The sequence below is a fragment of the Phoca vitulina genome, unplaced genomic scaffold, assembly GCF_004348235.1.
Source record: "Phoca vitulina isolate PV1807 unplaced genomic scaffold, GSC_HSeal_1.0 scaffold6, whole genome shotgun sequence".
Taxonomy (NCBI): Eukaryota; Metazoa; Chordata; class Mammalia; order Carnivora; family Phocidae; genus Phoca; species Phoca vitulina.
Genome location: NW_022589709.1, coordinates 58596951 through 58616768, shown reverse-complemented (window position 1 = coordinate 58616768; position 19818 = coordinate 58596951). Strand labels below are relative to the sequence as shown.

Sequence of the window (19818 nt, the reverse complement as noted above, 5' to 3'; positions counted from 1 at the left end):
GCCCGGCCCCTCGGCTCCGGCCCGAGGCGGCCGCGACGGCGGCGGCGGCGGCGCGGGCGAAGGGCGCGGCAGGCGCTATCGAGACAATAACCCCGCCGCCCGGCTCTGGGGGCGGCGGCGAGGAGGAGCTGGCGGCCTAGCGCGGCCGAGGCTCGCCCAGCGCCCCGGCGGCATCTTGGTCCCCGCCGGCCGGGTTCCGCCGCCGTCGGGTGTGCGGGGCGCGCCGGGCGCCCGGAGCTCGAGGCTCTCCGCGGACGCCCCCTGCCCTCCCCCTCCCCGGCGCGCGCGGAGCTGGTTTTCCGGGTTCCCGTGGACCGAGCTGGATCCTGCTTCTGCGCCAAGGCAGGAAGTGAGTTTCGCACGGTAATTCCGGGCGGTGTCACGAGTGAAAAGTTTTTTTTTCGGCGGAGATCCTAGTTGGGGCTGGGAAACTCCTGTATAACTTGAGACCAGGAAACCAGCCCGCTTCCCAGCCCCCTCCAAAGCCACCTACTCGTCCTACTGCGGGAGGCCACCCCACATCCGCTCTCACCGGAGAGAGAAATTCGGCTGGATCCAAACTGACTAATGAAGGGAAGGAAATCATGTCAGGCGAAGCCTTGAAAAAGCTGCCCTGAGACACTGCCCGACCGAAAGGTAATTTTCACCGAAAGTGTGTCTAGAAGTTACAAAGCTCTTGGGCCAGGAAAGAGAGGGTCCTTTAGGGTTTCTCACTATTTCCCCAGTTGCCCTAAATTAATCTTTTGTAGTGTCGAAGTGGATAGTATTTCAGTTGCTAAATAGTGGAACTGATTTTTCCCCCCTTCTACCATCTGGACTCTGGTTACTTTAGAAGAGATTGTAAGAATGTGGTGAGACGAAAAGTTTTAAGCAATCGGAAGAAAGAGTGCCTTTGTTCAGCACTAGGTCCAGAAGTTTTAGTTTCCTAAAACATATACAATGTATATTTTTTTATTTATTAAGTCACGGAACCTGGCAACTTCTGTTTTGGAAAAAAGTTAGGTCGCTGCAGCGAGGGATTTACTGTTGTTGAGATGGCTGCCACATTTGTTTATACTCTTACCGATTTTTTGACTTTTGCGTTAATTGTATATAGAGTTATTTTTAGTTGCAACCCTTAGAAACGTATTTGGTTGGATTTTAGAAACAAACACTGCCATTCTTAGTTTTTGTTTTTGTTTTTTAGGTGGGAGATGTATTTTTTTCAGTAAATGGCTCCTTTCAGACGTTTACAATCTTATGATACTTGTTTGGTTAATTAATCGAAAGGGAAGTGTCTGCTTAATTTTTCTTGTAAGTGGACCTAGGAAGGAGAAGGAGAGAATATTATGGATAAACAGAGTTGTAATTAAAAAACAAAAACAAAAATACACCCGTAAGTACTCTGATCTGTTAGGACTTCTCTGTAGTTAGGAACAGAATATATAGAGAAAGGGAGGTAAAACGCTGTAAAGGATTTTTATGGAAGTCGTATTGATTATAATAAACATCAGTTCTTTTAGAATAGTACTTTTTTACATTTTTGTATTGGTCCAAATGTTTTGGCCGGTTCTGTCTAGTAAGTGATAGTTACCTACAGTGGTGGCAGGAATTAGTGAAGCATGGGAGACATTCCGCCAGAGTTATAAACACTTTTGAACCAATCGGTAGTCCTTAAAGAAAAAACTAGTTCACAACAAACACAAAGGGCTTTTTTATTGGTGTTTTAGTGTGTCTTAATTTTTTTTTCGTCAGTATTTCTGTGGTAAAGGAGGTGAAACATAATACCGTGCTTTGGAATAAATATTAAATAAGTATGGCATCCTGTTGGTAGGTGTATCTTAACTATAAATTAATATTTAGTTTGCTCATGCTACCCCATGAAAAATAGTTGACATTCTTTAGTTCAAAGAAAAGATAGCTTTTGAAGAGCAGGATCAGTTTATTTCACAGCTTGTTATGATGTTGAGTACATTTCAAAATGGGAGTCTTTTACTATATATTGTTTTGATTTTTTCCCCTCAGAGTGTAGTCTCTGGAGATCCTTTTTAAAAATTTATTTATTTGTGTTGGTAAGATTGTGAGCCATCAAGTCATTCCTGTTAAGTCAAAATAGCTTTATGAAGGAATTTAAAGTGTATAAGTGATCTGCTTTATGATTTGGGGACGTAATATTAAGCAACGAAAGAGGTTATTCTTGGGCATCGGAAAGAGCAGAACAAAATAAATGGCATTGAACTTCAGTTTCCTTATATGGCTTATACTTGGCCTCAGAGCAACAGAGCCTTAATAGAGCAAGTCTTTTATAGAGAATTACCAGTCTGTGAAGATGTTTCTCTGCATTAGTAAATTTTACAAGTGAAAAGTATTGTAGCACTTGAAAATGACTGCTTAAATCCGTTTTTAAATAAAGTTCTTGATTTTTTTACTTTTAGCATCTGTAGTAGTTTAGATGCAGACAGCACACTTTAAAAATGTGAAACGTTCACCTTTGTAGAACCTTTGATTCCTTTTGTACCATCAAGGCAAAATTTACTTTGTGGTTTACTTAAAATTTTGTTACTTCAGTACTGAATTAACTTAATGAATTTTAGGCTATTACTATTGTCAAACTATACATATTTTCAAGCCTTGTTTAAAGGTGACTATGGGGTTTGAAAAGAGGTTAAAGAAAGATGGTAATCAGTTGAAATATTCAAGTGGCTTTACATTTTGGATATTCTTCTTAGTATTCTTCCTCTATACTTAGTATTGTATGGGTTTTCTTAGATTAAATTGGTAAATCTAGAGTACTTCCAAAGCTTTTGTTTACACTGCACAAAATACATATTTAATGGCACTATTTATGAAAGGTACTTAGGAGTTTTCAATAGTGATAAACTTAATCCTTCAACTAATTAATTCAAATATTATATTATGAAGTCCGCCTGTTGTTTCAGATCAGGCTTTTGCAAACTTTTCATGTCTGAAAAGCTCACAGTGGTTCAAATAATGGAAACCAAATTTTTATTGCATGCTGTTTGTTAATGAAGCGGTAACTGTAGTTAAGAGACATTTTACGTATATCATTGGTAAATCTCTAAATTCACTTCTTTTAGAGATATTGATATTGAACTCTTGGTAGTAAACAATACCTTACTTTAAGAAACACTTAAAAATTTCAGAAAATTAGGTGCATCTTTCAGCATTTATTTTAAATAATTGCTTATAGATAACATAATTTAGACTTAAAGCTGTTTTGGCTAGGAATAGATTATGGCAGTGTTTATAAAGTATTTGGATTTATGCAGAATTTTAGTGATGCTGGATAGCAAAGTAATTCTCTTTTGTGAGTGCTGCTTAGCTAGATTCTTTTTAAACACACTTTGTTGCTTGCATTTTTTTTTTTTTTGACTCTTTCCCTTGCCTATTTCCCTTTTAGGTCCTTTTTTTTTTTTTTTTTTTTTTGGTGGGGGGGGGGGGGTTTGCTGGGGGGAACACCTGTGTTGTAAATTCTAAAGAGGTCTTTATCTTTTCTTTCCTTGACAACATAAATTGTACTTATGCTTTGCTGGTCAAAATAGATTATTCAGTTTTTGCATGCAGGCTTTTTGCTCTTGCCATAGAAATGAATATGTGAATTATGCTTTACAGTACATACTTCTGAATTTTGTAAGGAAAGAGCTCAGCACTTCTGCCTCCAAGTTTTCTTTGATTGACTACACATTTTTTTGTTTTTCTTGGTGCCTCTCATCACTAACTCTTGAACCATACTACACCCATTTTTCAGATTTACCTTTAGCTTTCTCCTCTGTCTTAGGTTTCCTAATTGTAAAAAAGGAATCTAGCTATTATTAGGCTTTGTCTTCTAATTTCTTTAGCTTCCTATTTTATAGTTTGCTTCATTTACTTCCTTTATTTTCTCCATGTTCAGCTGTTCTTTCTTGATTATATGTTGCCCTTCCCCTCTTTTCTAAACTTTATGAGTCCATGCTCATCACCTAAAAAAACTATTCACAACATGAATAGAAAAAATTTATTTGCCCCATTTAATTGTAAATATGCCTTTTGCATTACCACTCAGTTTACATGCCAATATTGTAACCTGATACTCACTAATAGATTTTTCACTTGTTTCCTGAACTCTTTTTTTTTAAATATCCCCAGAATTACCTCTGTTAAGATAAGATCAGGTTGTTATGTACTTTTTTATTACGACTCTACAAACCCCTGTACCTTTTTGTTTCATTATGCTTTTGGCTTTTTAAAACACACAAGCTTATATCTATAGTATAATTACAATAATTAGACCTAGAGCAGCGATTCCAAATTTTTTGGTCTTAGGATCCCTTTATACTCTTAAAATTACAAAGAACCCCACAGAGCTTTGTTTTATGTGGGTTATATTTATTTCCCTTATTAGAAATTCTTAAATATCAATTAATTTGTTTAAAAAACCATAAATCTGGGATGCCTGGGTGGCTCAGTCAGTTAAGCGTCTGCTTCCGGCTCAGGTCTTGACTGGGATTGAGCTTGCTTCTCCCTCTCCCTCTGCCCCTTCCCCTGCTTGTGTGTGTGCAGGCGCAACTCTCTCTCTCAAATAAATAAAATCTATAGAAATAAATAAATAAACCCATAAATCATGGTACGTTATCATGACACTGATGTAACAAAACAATTTTTCAAAACAGATCTTTAGCAAAAAGAGGGACATTGTTAATTTTGCAAGTTTCATGTGTCTGGTTAAATAGAAACAGCTTGATTCTCACATCTACTTTTATATTCAGTCTTACAGTATGTTGTTTTGGTTTAAGTATATGAAGAAAATCCAGGATTATACAGATACATGGTTGGAAAAGGAAGGAGTATTTTCATTGCTTTTTTTAGATAATTGTGGATAAAAAAAAATTTTTTTTTAAATAAAGATTTTATTTATTTGTCGGAGAGCACAAGCGGGGGAGCTGCAGGCAGAGGGAGAAGCAGGCTCCCCGCTGAGCAGGGAGCCCGATGCGGGACTCAATCCCAGGACCTTGGGATCATGACCTGAGCCGAAGGAAGACACTTAGCTGACTGAGCCACCCAGGTGTCGCCACACCAGAATTTCTTAAAGAATAGCTGCAGTGTCAAATCTCACACTGTATCAGTGAATTTCTCATTCTTGTTACCTGAAAATCCATTAGTTTATCTTGCACTTTGAATCTTTTACGTGTTCATGGTTTTTGACATCATGTAATGATTGTTAGAGAAATACTGGTTCACTGAGTTATATATTTTCCAAAATTTGATGCATTTCGTTAGGTAGTAGCAAACAAAAGAAAAAATTGTTAATATCACCACTAATTTCATCAAAAAAGTTTTTAATATTGTGAAGCTGTCAATCAAATTCAGGGTGGCAGGTAAACATTATCCACATTTCTAAATTTTCACTTGGAAGTTTGAATATTAATCACTGGTAACAAATACTGTTAGTGTTTTTCCCTTGAAGTTGCAGGCGTACTTGGTTTATTTTTTGAGAAAATGTCTGCCAGATTCCTAAGTCTACAAGCATACATAGTTTGTCATCTGTTCTTTTAGGTCAAAATCGTGTTTAGCTCGTAATTTGAAGTATTTACACAAGTGCGTCTCCTCAGCATTGCCATTCCTTCACATAAAATGTTAAAAAGTCATGTATTAAGGAGTTGACATTTAATAAAACTATTTTTTTTCCTGCTTTATTAAAGATACTAAGTGAACATGGCATTTAGAAAGAAATCTGGGAATTAATTATGGAGAACAAACTAATGGTTACTGGAGGGGAGGTGGGCAGGGGATGGGTTAAACAGGTAATGGGTATTAAGGAGGGCACTTGTGATGAGCACTGGATGTTGTAAGTGATGAATCACTGAATTCTACACCTGAAACAAATAATGCACTGTATGTTAACTAGCTGGAACTTAAATAAAAACTTCAGGGAAAAAAAAAAAAAGAAACCTGGGAATATGCAGTCGTGCTCATATAGCTTGATGCCAGTGCTTTTGCACTAAGGTGCTAGCAGTTTTACCCACCCTATTTTTGCACCATTGCTGTTAATATAATAGGAAAGGGCAAATGATGTTTCAGTATAATTGTGAAAATAGTTTTGATCTTGAAGACTCTTTCAAAGTGTCTGAGGAATTCTAAGGCCCAAGGAGTGCACTTTGCACTTTGAAAACTTAGGTGGATGTTGGGATTTATGGAGCTTTCATTACTTCCTTTGATTTTGCACGCGCGTGCTTGCGTGTGTGTGTGTGTGTGTCTCTCTCTCTCTCTCTCTCTCTCTCTCCCGGTATTACATTCTGGAAGAATCCTGAGGCTTGATATTTTAGTTCACCAATTTGGTCTTCACTTCTTTTCAATTTATTTAGTAGGGAGGATAGTGTTTCTGGGAACTCTTGCTTTTTCATGGGAGTTGATTTTTTTCTTTTTTTTTTGAGAGAGAGGGATCGAGAGCACGTGTGCAGTGGCAGGGGGTGGGTACAGAGGAAGAGGGAGAGAGAATCTTTAGCAGGTTCCACGCTCAGTGCAGAGCCAGGATGGGGGGCTTGATCTCACAATCCTGAGATTATGACCTGAGCTGGAATCAAGAGTCAGATGCTTAACCAACTGAGCCACCCAGGCATCCCATAGGAGTTGATTTTTAATTTTTAGTTGTATTTTTGATTTACTGTAACCTGTTGAATCTCTGAGACAAAACTTTTACATTGTTCTCTGTTTTCTCCATTAGCAGTATAGGAGATTTGATCTTATTGTACTTGGTATATCCATCATGCTTCTAGGTTTTCCTCAAATGTTAGATTTTTCATTGTGGTTAAAGCTGTATTATGGTCCAGAATTTATGGTATTGGTCATTTCATGGTATTCTCCCAGCCCATGTGAATCCCTGTTCTTCTGGCTTTGGTATATTTAGTTAGCTAATGGCTTTTTCCTTTAGGGTATGTGGATAGCTTGTCCTCTTACACGTGTTTCCTGTCCCTCAGGGGATAGTATTTCCCTATTTTCACAGTTATACTGCCCAAGTGTCAGAAATCCCACAGTACAGAGTGCTTGCTGGAGGCCTTAACCGTGCAGCTGTCTTCTATGGTTTTATTACCTGGATGACTGCCCAGGACACGCTTCTCCCAATTCTTCTTGCTAAGAAAACTTACTCTTTTTGGAGATCCCACTTTGATTGTTTTGTATATTTGGTTCCTCAGATGTGTTGTGTTTTGTTGTCATCGCCTCCCTTCCCCCCATTCACTTTGGATTCTCAACAAATTCCATTCTGTGTTGTTATCTGTAGATATACTCCTCTCTGGTACTGCTATATATTTTTTGTAATTTTTCCTTCATATTTAAAAGTTTAGAATAATGACAAATATACAGAAAAGTTGAAAGCATGGTACAAAAAACTCTTTTGTCCCTGACATATATGACGGTATGTTGCCTACCTGATTGATACTCCATTACCCCCCAATACTTCAATGTTTATTTCCTACAAACAGGGACATTATCCTATGTAATGACATCATAACTGTCAAAATTAGGACGTTAACAAAGAATACATTACCAACACCTAAATTTTACCAGTGACCCCCACGTCTTTTAGAGCAAAAAGATCCACATGACAATCTTGCATTACATTTAGTTGTCATGTCTTTTAGTCTCTTTTAATCTGGAACAGTTTCTGTGTTTACTTTCAAGGACCTGACCCTTTTGAAGATTATAGATCTAGTTATTTTGTAGAATATCCCTTAATTGTATTTCCATGACGTTGTTATGATTAGATCTTTGATTAGATTTTTCATGATTAGATTTATAATTTTATGATTAGATCTTTGGCAGGGTTATCATGGAAGTGATGCTGCATTCTTCTCATTGCCTCTTATCAGGTCGTAGGCAATTTCAGTTGTCCCATTATTGATGGTAGTCATCGATTATGCAATTATGGTTGTAACTACCAGATACCTCCTATGTCAAGGTATTCTTTCCTCACTTGTAATCAGTAAATATTTTGGGGGTAGGTACTTTGGAACTATGTAAACATTTTGTTCTTTATTTTTAACTTATTCATTTATTTACATCACCATAATTACATTCACTGGGTTATAATCCATTATCATTTGTTTTGATACTCAAATTGTTCTGGATTCAGCTAGTGAGAACCCCTTCTAGCTGGCTTAATTTCTTTTTTCTTTTTGATACAGTTCTTCCTCCTTGAGCACTTCTTGTATCCAGCACAATATGGTGTTCTAGAGTTACCATTAAACTTGCTCTGGTAATTTTTAGTGGAAAATGGTACTTAGAAGCCAAGATCTGGGCCCTTCTTGTCTTTGCTGCTCTTGGGGTATTGATGCTCCCAGGACTTCTTAACTGCATAAAGCTAGGGGGTACTTTTATTTGCACACATGTACACGTTCACATTTATGAGTATATTTCAGTAAATGTAGAATGGTTTCTCAGTGATACATCTAATTTTAATTCAGTACCACAGGGTTTATTCTCATATTTTCCCTTTCCATAGTTGTAATTTATCTCTGACAGTGAGAATTAGTTTTGTTTCTATACTTTTTTTGGTGAGGGAGATGAGGTAAACATTTGTTCAGACAGACATTTTCAGACAGAAGTCAAGTCCCTGTAGTCTAATTAATTTTCAAAGTATTTCTAAGGGGATACAATTCTAAAATGTAGTATTTGGTACAATACATTTAGGTGAAATATTTCATTCCTTAGTAATCCCAGGTTACTATGTGGAAGGTGGATGGAAAGAATTATCTACATTGGATGCATCCTTGTGGAGGTAATGTTGGAGCTCAATTTTAGTTGAGTGCAGTAATTTTGATGTAACCGTTTTCACATTGAAGTTACATTGTTTATATGATTCCAAAGTTTGGCATATGTATCTATCTTTCTGATAATGATGTCCTTGGAATTTCAAACCTTAGACTAAATCTAGAGTCTGGATTAGATGGATGGGGATGAGATTGTTTCAATTGTATTAGGACCAGTGTAAGAAACCTGTAATCTCCCTGCCAAGGCTATCACTTAACCCAAAAAAGAATTGGTTTGACTTCACCATCCTTGGAGATTTTGAAGTGATTTAAGATGGCGTGGCATCTGGGTGGCTCAGTCGTTAAGCCTCTGCCTTCAGCTCAGGTCATGATCCCAGGGACCTGGGATCGAGCCCCACATCGGGCTCCCTGCTCAGCGGGAAGCCTGCTTCTCCCTCTCCCACTGCCTGCTGCTCTGCCTACTTGTGTGCTCTATCTCTGTCAAATAAATAAATACAGTCTTAAAACAAAAAAAAGAAGTATACTGACATTTCTTTTTGTGACTAGAATTAAGATTTGCTTTCAGTCTTCTAGGAAAAGATAAGGATCCTGGCAGCAGCAAATGAATTCTTTGGGTGTCCTGTTAATCTCTGGGGACTTCAAAAGATTTTGTTAATTATCCTGGGACCAACTGCAGAATAACAGAGACTGTATATAGTAGATACACTTTGATTTGTCAGAGATACTTGATATCAACATAGTGTCTTGTCTGTTCTTGTGAAAACCATTCCAAGCCAGAAACCCTGGGAGTCTTCTTCCTGGCCTTAGTTACTGATACCAGCACTACTTCTATCAGTTCTTTCTTTTACGTATGTATGACTGAGTTATTTTAGGGTAGGCGAGAAAGACTGGATAAGGTACAAGCAGTGAGAGGCTTTGGTAGGCAAAGGGCTAAAACAATTACATTAATTTTTTTTTTCTGATTATAAAAATTCAAATACAGAAATACATAGCAAATGAAAATTTCCATAATCCCATTTCCCAGAGATATTCTTATCAGTGTGGTGTGTATTTTTATGAACACTTCAGTGTGTATTCCATCATTTCACTGTGCATGGATATACATGTGTAAGTATTTTTAAATATAAATGGGAGCTATATTTCAATTATGTATATGGAGATCTAGTAGGTATGTATATGTGTTAATCAGCATTATGGTTGTTATACATACAGTACTGTACAGAATGTATGTTTATTCTCTACTCTTTGCACATAAATGTTTGCACTTTTATATGATTTTTTTCTGTTGGATAAATACCCAAAGTGCTTTTGCTATGTATGTAATTCAAATTGATTGATAGAAGCAAATTCCCTCTGAAGATTTTGTATCAATTTATACTTCCACAAGTAGTATGTAAGAGTACCTTTCTAAGTGCATTCTTGAACAAATTGGATATTAGCTGTCTTAAAATACTTGCGCAAATCTGAGACAGGTAGTAAAGTATAATAGGTAAGAACATAAGCTTTGGAGTCAGATTGCCTAGATTTAAATCTGCTGCTTACTAACTGTGACATTGGCAAGTTCATTGTAAGAATTCTTTAAGGAATATTACGTTTTTGTGTGCCTTTTGTGTTTCACATGGATTTAATTGGTTTGTTGCTTATATGCTGTTTGGTTATATAGAAGTTTAAATTTTGATATAGTCAAATTAATCTTTATGCATTTTTGGGTTTAATGATATTCTTGGAAAGGATTTGTGCCAAGATTATAAATATAATAACCTAAGTTTTTGGCTTAAGGAGTGAAATAATCATCTGGATTTATTCTTACAATATTTCTATCTAGTTGTATGACCATTTGTTGGGTAAATCATCTTTTTACCTATAAAATTTTATCTTTATCAATAGTAAATTCCCAAATATACTTAATATCAACATTTTTGTTTTTTGGTATGATAATACTATGCGGTCTTGATTTTTTTTTTTTCTTTCTTCATTATAGTATGCTTAATACCTGAAAGTTTTGGCTTATCACCCTATTTTTGTTTTTTTGGTTTTTTTTTTGTTTTTTTTTAAAGATTTTATTTATTTATTTGACAGAGAGACACAGCAAGAGAGGGAACACAAGCAGGGAGAGTGGGAGAGGGAAAAGCAGGCTTCCCATGGAGCAGGGAGCCCAATGTGGGGCTCGATCCCAGGACCCTGGGATCATGACCTGAGCTGAAGGCAGATGCTTAACGAATGAGCCACCCAGGCGCCCCCTATTTTTGTTTTTAAAGATGTATTTATTTATTTGGGGGAGAGAGAGCATGCATGCACATGCATGCAGGGGGAGAGGGAAGAAGACAGCCCAGTAGACACCAAGCTGAACATGGAGCCCAACCTGGGGCTTGACCTAACCACCCTAAGATCATGACCTGAGCCAAAATCAAGAGTCAGATGCTTAGCCGACTGAGCTACTCAGGCATGCCTATCACTGTACTTTAAAAATAATTTTCCAGATAGACTTGAATCATTCTTAGTAAGTTCTAAATGCTTGTTGGTGTGTTGATTGAGAATAGCTTTTCAGCCTTTTGGCTAAGAGCAAGTGTGTGGTGTGTTGATTGAGAGTGCTTTGAGTTTCATAGATTAATTTAGGAAGTAATTGATACTTCTAAAATAGCATATGTCTTTATAGGAAGGTAAGTTTGCCATTTATTTAATAGTTATGCCTTTCGGTGGCATTTATGATTTTCTTGTTGTCATATCCATGTTTCTTATTAGTATGCATTTTTTTTTTAAGATTTTATTTATTTATTTGACAGAGAGCACAAGTAAGGGGAGCGGCAGGCAGAGGGAGAGGGAGAGGGAGAAGCAGGGAGCCCAATGCGGGGCTTGATCCCAGGGTCCTGGGATCATGATCTGAGCTGAAGGCAGGACACTTAACCGACTGAGCCACCCAGGTGCCCCTAGTATGCATATTTCTTGTAATTATAAAGAAATGTGTATATTTTTTGCTGTGTTTATTTCCACAAAGTTAATGGAGGGAGGGTGAGAGCTATTGCTGTTGTGAATGAGGCTGTTTCATTAATTGTATTCTCATCTGGATATTTAATAGAGGAAGGAGATTGATTTTTCGTATGTATCACCTACTGTATTCTGAAGACTTGAAAAAATTGCTAATAGATTTTTCTAGTCATGTGCTTAGATCTAGGTATATAATTTGTTGCACTAGTCAAAGTACTTTTTTTAATTGAATCAAATATATTAAATTGTATATTCTAACATTTGTTAGTGTGCATATGAACAAGTAATTAATAACCCATCTTTTTAACTACAAAATTTTTTGAAGTTTTTATTTAAATACCAGTTAGTTAACATACAGTGTACTATTAGTTTTCGTGTACAATATAGAGATTCAGCACTTCTGTATATTACCCTGTGCTCATCACAAGTGTACTCCTTAATCCCCATCACCTATTTCACCCATCCCCCCACCCACCTCCCTTCTGGTAACTATTAGTTTGTTCTCTATTAACTGCAAAATTCTTTCCTCAGTTTCCTTACATTGTTTGAGACCATTACCTCTGTCAGGGTAACAACATGATTAATTTAATCTTCATTAATGGGATAGGTAATTTTTATTGCTGCTCAGGACTTTCTATTTAATCACACTGTATTTACTTTCTTTAGCATTGTTTGGCTGTGGGAATGGGAAGGAAAAAATATAATTTGCTAAACTGAGTGCTATTTGTTAGAAAAGTAAAAATCCTTGGGTTGATGTAAGTAGAAGTTGGTATCTTCTGTAGTTCTGCCCCTTAATTGCCTCTTGAAGGTGTTTTCAAGTAATATTTGAATGGCTTCATGAACCTTCTTGTTTCTTAACAAGAAAAAAAAATAATTCTAATTATAAACATTTTCCTTGAATTTGCTTAGTACTTAGTATGATGCATAGTAATAATTATGTATACCATTAAATGGCAGTTATTTTGGTCCTTTGATTATAATAGTAAATTCTCTACGTACGTAGTTTATATACATAATAAACGTTTTTGTCAATTTACATGTTTCACTGGCCTTGACCTTATCCTTCCTAGTCATATAATTAATAGATAATTTGGGTGTGAATGAAAGATATGTTCCCCAGAATGCTGATATTTTCCTCATATTCAATGGATTTTATCCCTGAAAGTGACTTAGAAAATAGTCTAGTCTAGATAACCACCCTTTTTTTTTTTTAATTAGCAGAAAAGGAAACTATTGGTCCAGATGAGAAAGTAAAATCCTAGAGGTCATTTAGTTTGTTAGTGATGTAAATGAGGTTTGAAAAATAAATGCTGTTTTCCTGACTGTATCGGTTTTTCTTTTTTTAATTAATTAATTAATTAATTTAAAGATTTTATTTATTTGACAGAGAGAGACACAGTGAGAAAGGGAACACAGCAGGGGGAATGAATGGGAGAGGGAGAAGCAGGCTTCCTTCTGAGCAGGGAGCCCGATGCAGGTTTCCATCCCAGGACCCTGGAATCATGACCTGAGCCGAAGGCAGACGCTCAACGACTGAGCCACCCATCTTTTTTTTTTTTTTAATTTAAATTCAGTTAGCTAGCATATAGTACATCATTAATTTCAGATGTTGGTTTTTCTCTTTTACCAACACTTTCCTAGGTATTTTCTGAAGTATACATTTTCTTTAGAATAGCACTGTTTGGGATGCCTGGGTGGCTCAGTCAGTTAAGCGTCTGCCTTCGGCTCAGGTCATGGTCCCAGGGTCCTGGGATCGAGTCCCACATCGGGCTCCCTGCTCAGCAGCTTCTCCCTCTGCCTGCTGCTCCACCTGCTTGTACATGCGCGTGCGCGCGCTCTCTCTCTCTGACAAATAAAATCTTAAAAAAAATTAGAATAGCACTGTTTTTTGTGCCAGATGTTTATTTTTTGCCTTTTAATTTTCATCCCTCCCCAGCTTTATTGAAATATCATTGACATATAACATTTTGTAAGTTTATAGTGTACAGTGTGTTGATTTGATTGCTTCCACTGTGTTAGCTGACACCTTCATCACAGCACATAATTTTTTCTTAGCAATTTTCATTTATGTAATACTGTATTAACAATAATCTATCACAATGCTGTGCATTAGATCCCCAGAACTGTACTCCCCCCCCCCCCCCGAACCATACTTGTAACTGGAAGCTAGAATAGCAATATTTTCCAAATAGTTTTAATAGGTATTATAGAAAAACAAGTTCTGGGTTCATGCAAATGATGAAACCTTGGACTAATAAACTCGCCCCCCCCCCCTTTGGCAGATGCCAGTTTGTCATAGATGATCATTTTTAAATTTAGAAATAACTGGAACACGCTCATTTTACCAAAAAAAAAAAGTTAACATCAATATTTGAGCCAAGGGAAAGATTTATCCTAAAACAGTATGTATGTAGTTTGTAATCTCAAATTAAAAGAAAATTTTTTTTTAAAGATTTTATTTATTTGAGAGAGAGAGAGAACACAAGCAGGCAGAGCAGCAGAGGGAGAGGGAGAAGCCACTAATCAGGGAGCCTGACATGGGGCTGGATCCCAATACCCTCAGATCATGACCTGAGCTGAAGGCAGAGGCCCAACTGACTGAGTAGTCCCTGTATCTCAAATTTTAAAAAACAGACTACTTTTTGAGTAGTTTCAGAAAAATTATGAAGGAAGTATGGAGTTGCCATCTACTCTGTTCCATTCCTGTTTCCCCTTTAATTGATTGGTACATTTGTTACAGTTGGTGAACCAATATTGTTAACATTATTAACTCATAGTTTACATTAGGGTTTACTCTTTGTGATGTACATTCTGTGGGTTTTATTTTTTATTATTTTTAAAGTTTATTTATTTATTTGACAGAGAAAGAGCAAGAGCCAGGAGCAGGGCAGAGGGAGAGGGAGAAGCAGACTCTCTGCAGAGCAGGGAGCCTGGTGTGGAGCTCGATCCCAGGACCCTGGGATCATGACCTGAGCTGAAGTCAAATGCTTAACTGACTGAGCCACCCAAGTGCCCCCATTGTATGGGTTTTGACTAATGTGTAAGGACTTGTGTCCACCATTGTTGCTAATGATAGCAGCAGCTTATTCATTGTTGACAGTTTATGGATAAGTGAAATTAATGACAGCAACCTTATATAGAATGAGAGGGAGGAGCTGGGAATATTCTCAGAATTCTCTTTTATAATACTCTGCATTACTTGAGAAGATCAAATTACTTTTTACTGGCATATATGTAGGAATAATGTAATGCAGAATGTAAAATTACCGGTATTGAATATTTGGAAGCTGATTTTTAAAGAAATTATAAACATTTGGTAATTCATGTCCAGTGTCTGGAAAACTAAAAATTTAAATATTGACCTGTTTCATTTCTGAGAAACAGGCACAATTATAGATGGAAGTGGGAGTATTCTCATCATTAAGTTTTTTAATGATTGTTCTACAACTCCTACTTGGCTTCTTTCTACACACTGTCATCCATCAAGTCCAACTCAAGTACCACTGTTTCCACTGAAGCTTCCTCTGGTATTTAAGTTTTCCCTTCTTTGGATTATAACTTAAATTTTTTTTTGAATTGTGGTAAAATACATATAACATAAAATTTACTGATCTAACTATTTTTAAGTGTACAGATCAATAATAAGTACATATTTTTGTGCATTAATCACCACTGTCTATCTTTAGAACTTTTCATTTGGCATAATTGCAACTCCATACGCATTAAACAGTAACTTCCCCTTCCTTCCCTCTTCTTCCCAGCCACTGGCAACCACTATTAACTTTCTGTCTCAATGATTTTGACTAAAGTGCCTCATAAAAACAGAATTGTACAATGTTTGTCCTTTTGTGTCTGGCTTATTTTACTTACCATAATGTTCTCAAAGTTCATCCATGTTGGGGCGCCTGGGTGGCTCAGTTGGTTAAGCGACTGCCGTTGGCTCAGGTCATGATCCTGGAGTCCCTAGGATCCAGTCCCGCATCGGGCTCCCCACTCAGCAGGGAGTCTACTTTTCCCTCTGACCCTCTCCCCTCTCATGCTCTCTCTCACTCTCTCTCAAATAAATAACATCTAAAAAAAAAAAGTACATGTTGTAGCATATGTCACAGTTTCCTTTTTAAGGCTGAATATTCTATTGTATATACCACATTTTTCTTAACTATTCTAATCTGTCAGTAGACATGCTTCCACATTTTTGCTATTGTAAATAATGCTGCCGTAGAAATGTGTATCTCTCTGAGACCCCACTTTTAAATCTTTTGGTTATATACCCAGAAACAGAATTGCTGGGTCATAGGATAAATTTTTTTTGTTTTTTTTTGTTTTGTTTTGTTTTGAGGAACTACTGCATTGTTTTCCACAGTGGCTATATTATTTTACATTCCCATCAACAGTGCACAAGGGGTCAAATTTCAACATATCCTTGGCAACACTTATTTTCTGGTTTTTTGTTTTTGTTTTGTTTTTGATAGTAGCCATTCTTATGGGTATGAGGTGGTATCTTGTAGTTTTTTGTTGGTGCTGTTTTTTGTTTTTAAGTAATCTCTATACCCACTGTGGGGCTCAAACTCAACCCTGAGATCAAGAGTCACGTTCTCTACCAACTGAGCCAGCCAGTTCTACAACTCTCATTGTAGTTTTGATTTGCTTTTCCCTGATGACAAATGATATTGAACATCTTTTCATGTGCTTACTGCCAGAAGCACTTTTCATGTGCTTATTTTGGAGAAATGTCTGTTCAAGCCCTTTGTTCATTTTTGAATCAGGTTGTTTTGTTCTTGAGATTTAGGAGTTCTCTGTATTCTGGATATTAATCCCTTGCCAGATATATGATTTGCACATACATTCTCCCATTTTGTGGGTTGCTTTTTTTTTTTTCTTTTTTTACCCTGTTGATAGTGGCTTGTTGTACACAGATTTTTAAATTTTAATGAAAGTCAGTTTATCTAATTTTTCTTTTGTTGCTTCTGCCTTTGGTGTCACAGTCAAGAACTCATTGCCAACTCCAATGTCCTGCAGCTTTTGTCCTGTGTTTTCTTTTAGGAGTTTTAGTTTGGATTTGTAACTTTTTTTTAAAGATTTTATTTATTTATTTGAGAGAGAGAGAGAGAACATGAGTGGTAGGGAGGGGCAGAGGGAGAGGGAGAAGCAGACTCCCCCGCTGGGCTCGGAGCCCAACTTGGGGCTCGATCCCAGGAACCTGAGATCCTGACTTGAGCTGAAGGCAGATGCTTAACCGACTGAGCCACCCAGGCACCCCTGGATTTATAACTTTTAAAGTGCTTAGCTATTTAATTTAAAACTGAAATACATAAACTGTTTTGTATTGTTTCTAATTGTCAGAGGATATTTTGATTAGCCTAACTAGATTTTTCTTTTTAAAATAGAAGTAAAAGTGCTAGCATTCTCTTCTCCCCCATTTTATAAATGTTTCATTTCAGGCTTCTTTCTGGAATTAAATCCTTTAATTTGAGATAATCGCAGATTCACAAGCAGTTTTAAGAAATAATATAGTGAAACCTTATGTACTTTTTATCCATTTTTCCCTTGAGGCAACCTCTTGGAGAACTATAGTACAGGGTCACAATCAGAATATTAAAATTGACCACAAGATACAGAACAGTTGCATCATCACAAGAGTCCCTGGTGTTGTCCTTTTATTACTACTATATTCATCTCCTCCCCATAATCCCTTCCCCTCCATTTTTGTCTTTTCAGAACTGTTATAATGGAGTCTTACAGTATGTAACTTTTGGGATTGGCTTTTGCACTCAGTCTAACTTTTTGGAGATTCATCAGAGTTGTTGCTTATAGTAAGAGTTCATTCATTTGGGGCGCCTGGGTGGCTCAGTCGTTAAGCGTCTGCCTTCGGCTCAGGTCATGATCCCAGGGTCCTGGGATCGAACCCCGCATCGGGATTCCTGCTCCGCAGGAGGCCTGCTTCTCCCTCTCCCACTCCCCCTGCTTGTGTTCCCTCTCGCTGTGTCTCTCTGTGTCAAATAAATAAATAAAATCTTAAAAAAAAAAAGAGTGCATTCATTGAAGTAGTATTCCATAGTATGGACATACTAACATTTTGTTTAACCATTTCACATTGAAGGGCATCAAGGTTGTTTCTCATTTTTGGCTGTTATGAATAAACCTCTATGAATGTTTATGTACAGGTTCTTGAATGAAGATAAATGTTCATTATTTAGGATAAGTATTTAAATGTAATTGCTGTGTTGTGTAGTTTAGTTATATGAGAAACTGTCACAGTATTTTCCAGAGTGGCCGTAGCAGTTTGCATTCTCACCAACAGTGTGTGACAGATCCATTTTTCCCCATCTTCACCAGCATTTTAGTGATGTTACTATTTCTTTCTATTTTTTATTTTAGCCATTCTTAAAGGTATGTAGTGGTATCTCATCGTATTTTTAGTATTTCCCTCATGGCTAATGATATTGAATATCTTTTATGTGCTTGTTTATCATCTGTATATTCTCTTCATTGAAATGTCTGCTCATTTCTTTTGTCCATTTTTTAATAGGATTTTTTTTCACTGTTGAGTTTTTGAGACTTATGTATTCTAATTACTGATCCTTTCTCAGATGGGTGGTTGGTATGTATTTTCTGCCCTTTGTTGCTTGTCTTTTCATTCTTTTTTTTCTTTTAAGATTTTATTTATTTGTGAGAGCGTGTGTGCACACTGGAATAGTGGGGAAGGAGAGGGAAGATGGGGAAAGAATCTCAGCAGACTGCTGAGCATGGAGCCTGATGCAGGCTGATCTCACGACCCTGGGATCATGATCTCAAATGAAACCAGGAGTTGGACACTTAACCAACTGAGCCACCCAGGAGCCCCTTGTCTTTTTTGCAGAGCAAATGTTTTTAATTTCATGGGGTCCACTTTATCAGTCTTTCTTTTATGGGTTGTGCTTTTGTTAAGTCTAAGACTCTTTGCTTATCTGTATGTCCTGAAAATTTTCTCCTTTGTATTTTTCTGAAAGTTTTATCATTTTACGTTAAATCTGTGATTCATTTTGAGTTAATTTTTGTATAAGGTGTGAGATTCAGGTCAAGGTTCTTTTTTTGACTTATAGATGTCTACTTGCTCCAGCATTATTTCTTGAAAAGGTTACGTTATTACTCTATTGAATGGCTTTGAATCTTTGTTGAAAATCAGTTGGGAATATTTGTGTATAGACATTTTTAACTTAAGGAAAGGTTAAAATAGTAAATAAAAATCACATGTATTTCCACCTCTGTGAGATAATCACTATTAATATTTTGTTGTGTTTATTTCTACTTTTCTTGAACTTGTGTATATGTGCATGATATGATATACTTTTTGTTTAGAAGAAACAAAAATTGTGCCAACTTTTGTGCTTTTTATTATTTTGTTTTATGTAGGTCTACTGTAGTTGATAAAATTTTATATAAATTATAAATTTTATATATTTGACATACATCCCCTTTTTTAAAAAAAATATTTATTTATTTTAGAGAGAGAGCACGTAGAGAAGCAGACTCTCCCCTGACCGTGGAGCCTGACATGGGGCTCGACGCAGGGCTAGATCCCACGACCTTGAGATCATGACATGAGCTGAAATCAAGAGTTGGTTGCTTAAACCACTGAACGACCCAGGTGCCCCTCTCATAGCTCTTTAGACTTTTACAGCATTTAAGCACCTGCCTTGTACTAAGAACTGTCCTAGGCTCAGGGGAGAGGACAAAGAACAAATAAATCTATTAAGTCTTTCTTAATTATATTCCTCGTCTGTAAGTAGCCCTACCTGTATTTTGGTAAATGAAGAAACTGAGGTATATAGGGATTCTTTTGTCAGGGTCCCACTGTTCTCTTTAGTCTCTTTACTTAAGCAGTTAGTTTGCTATGTCACTTTCTAGCATTTTTTGTTTGGTGATGATTTTAGATTTTTTTATTTTAAGTATTCTCTATCCTCAACGTGGGGCTTAAACTTAAAACCCTGAGCTCAAGAGATGCATGCTTTACCCGCTGAGCCAGCCAGGCGCCCCTGATTGAAGATCTTTTCAGGTAATAAAAGGGCAGCCTTTTTAAAAAAAAAAAAATCAGTTTTTCTTTTATTCT

General features: G+C 36.8%; 1 protein-coding gene across 8 annotated transcripts in view; it reads left to right on the top strand.

The window, feature by feature from the left end:
- The first annotated feature begins 275 nt into the window (after positions 1-275).
- The window catches only part of ERBIN (erbb2 interacting protein), a 124787-nt gene continuing 105244 nt past the window's right edge, over positions 276-19818 (top strand). For 3 of the 8 annotated variants that reach the window (XM_032404321.1, XM_032404319.1, XM_032404318.1), the window contains exon 1: positions 281-636. The gene's annotated coding sequence lies outside the window, so the exon portion shown is untranslated. Of the gene's footprint in view, positions 637-19818 lie in introns of all 8 variants that reach the window. The other 5 variants (XM_032404317.1, XM_032404313.1, XM_032404315.1 and 2 more) reach the window with 4 other exon arrangements.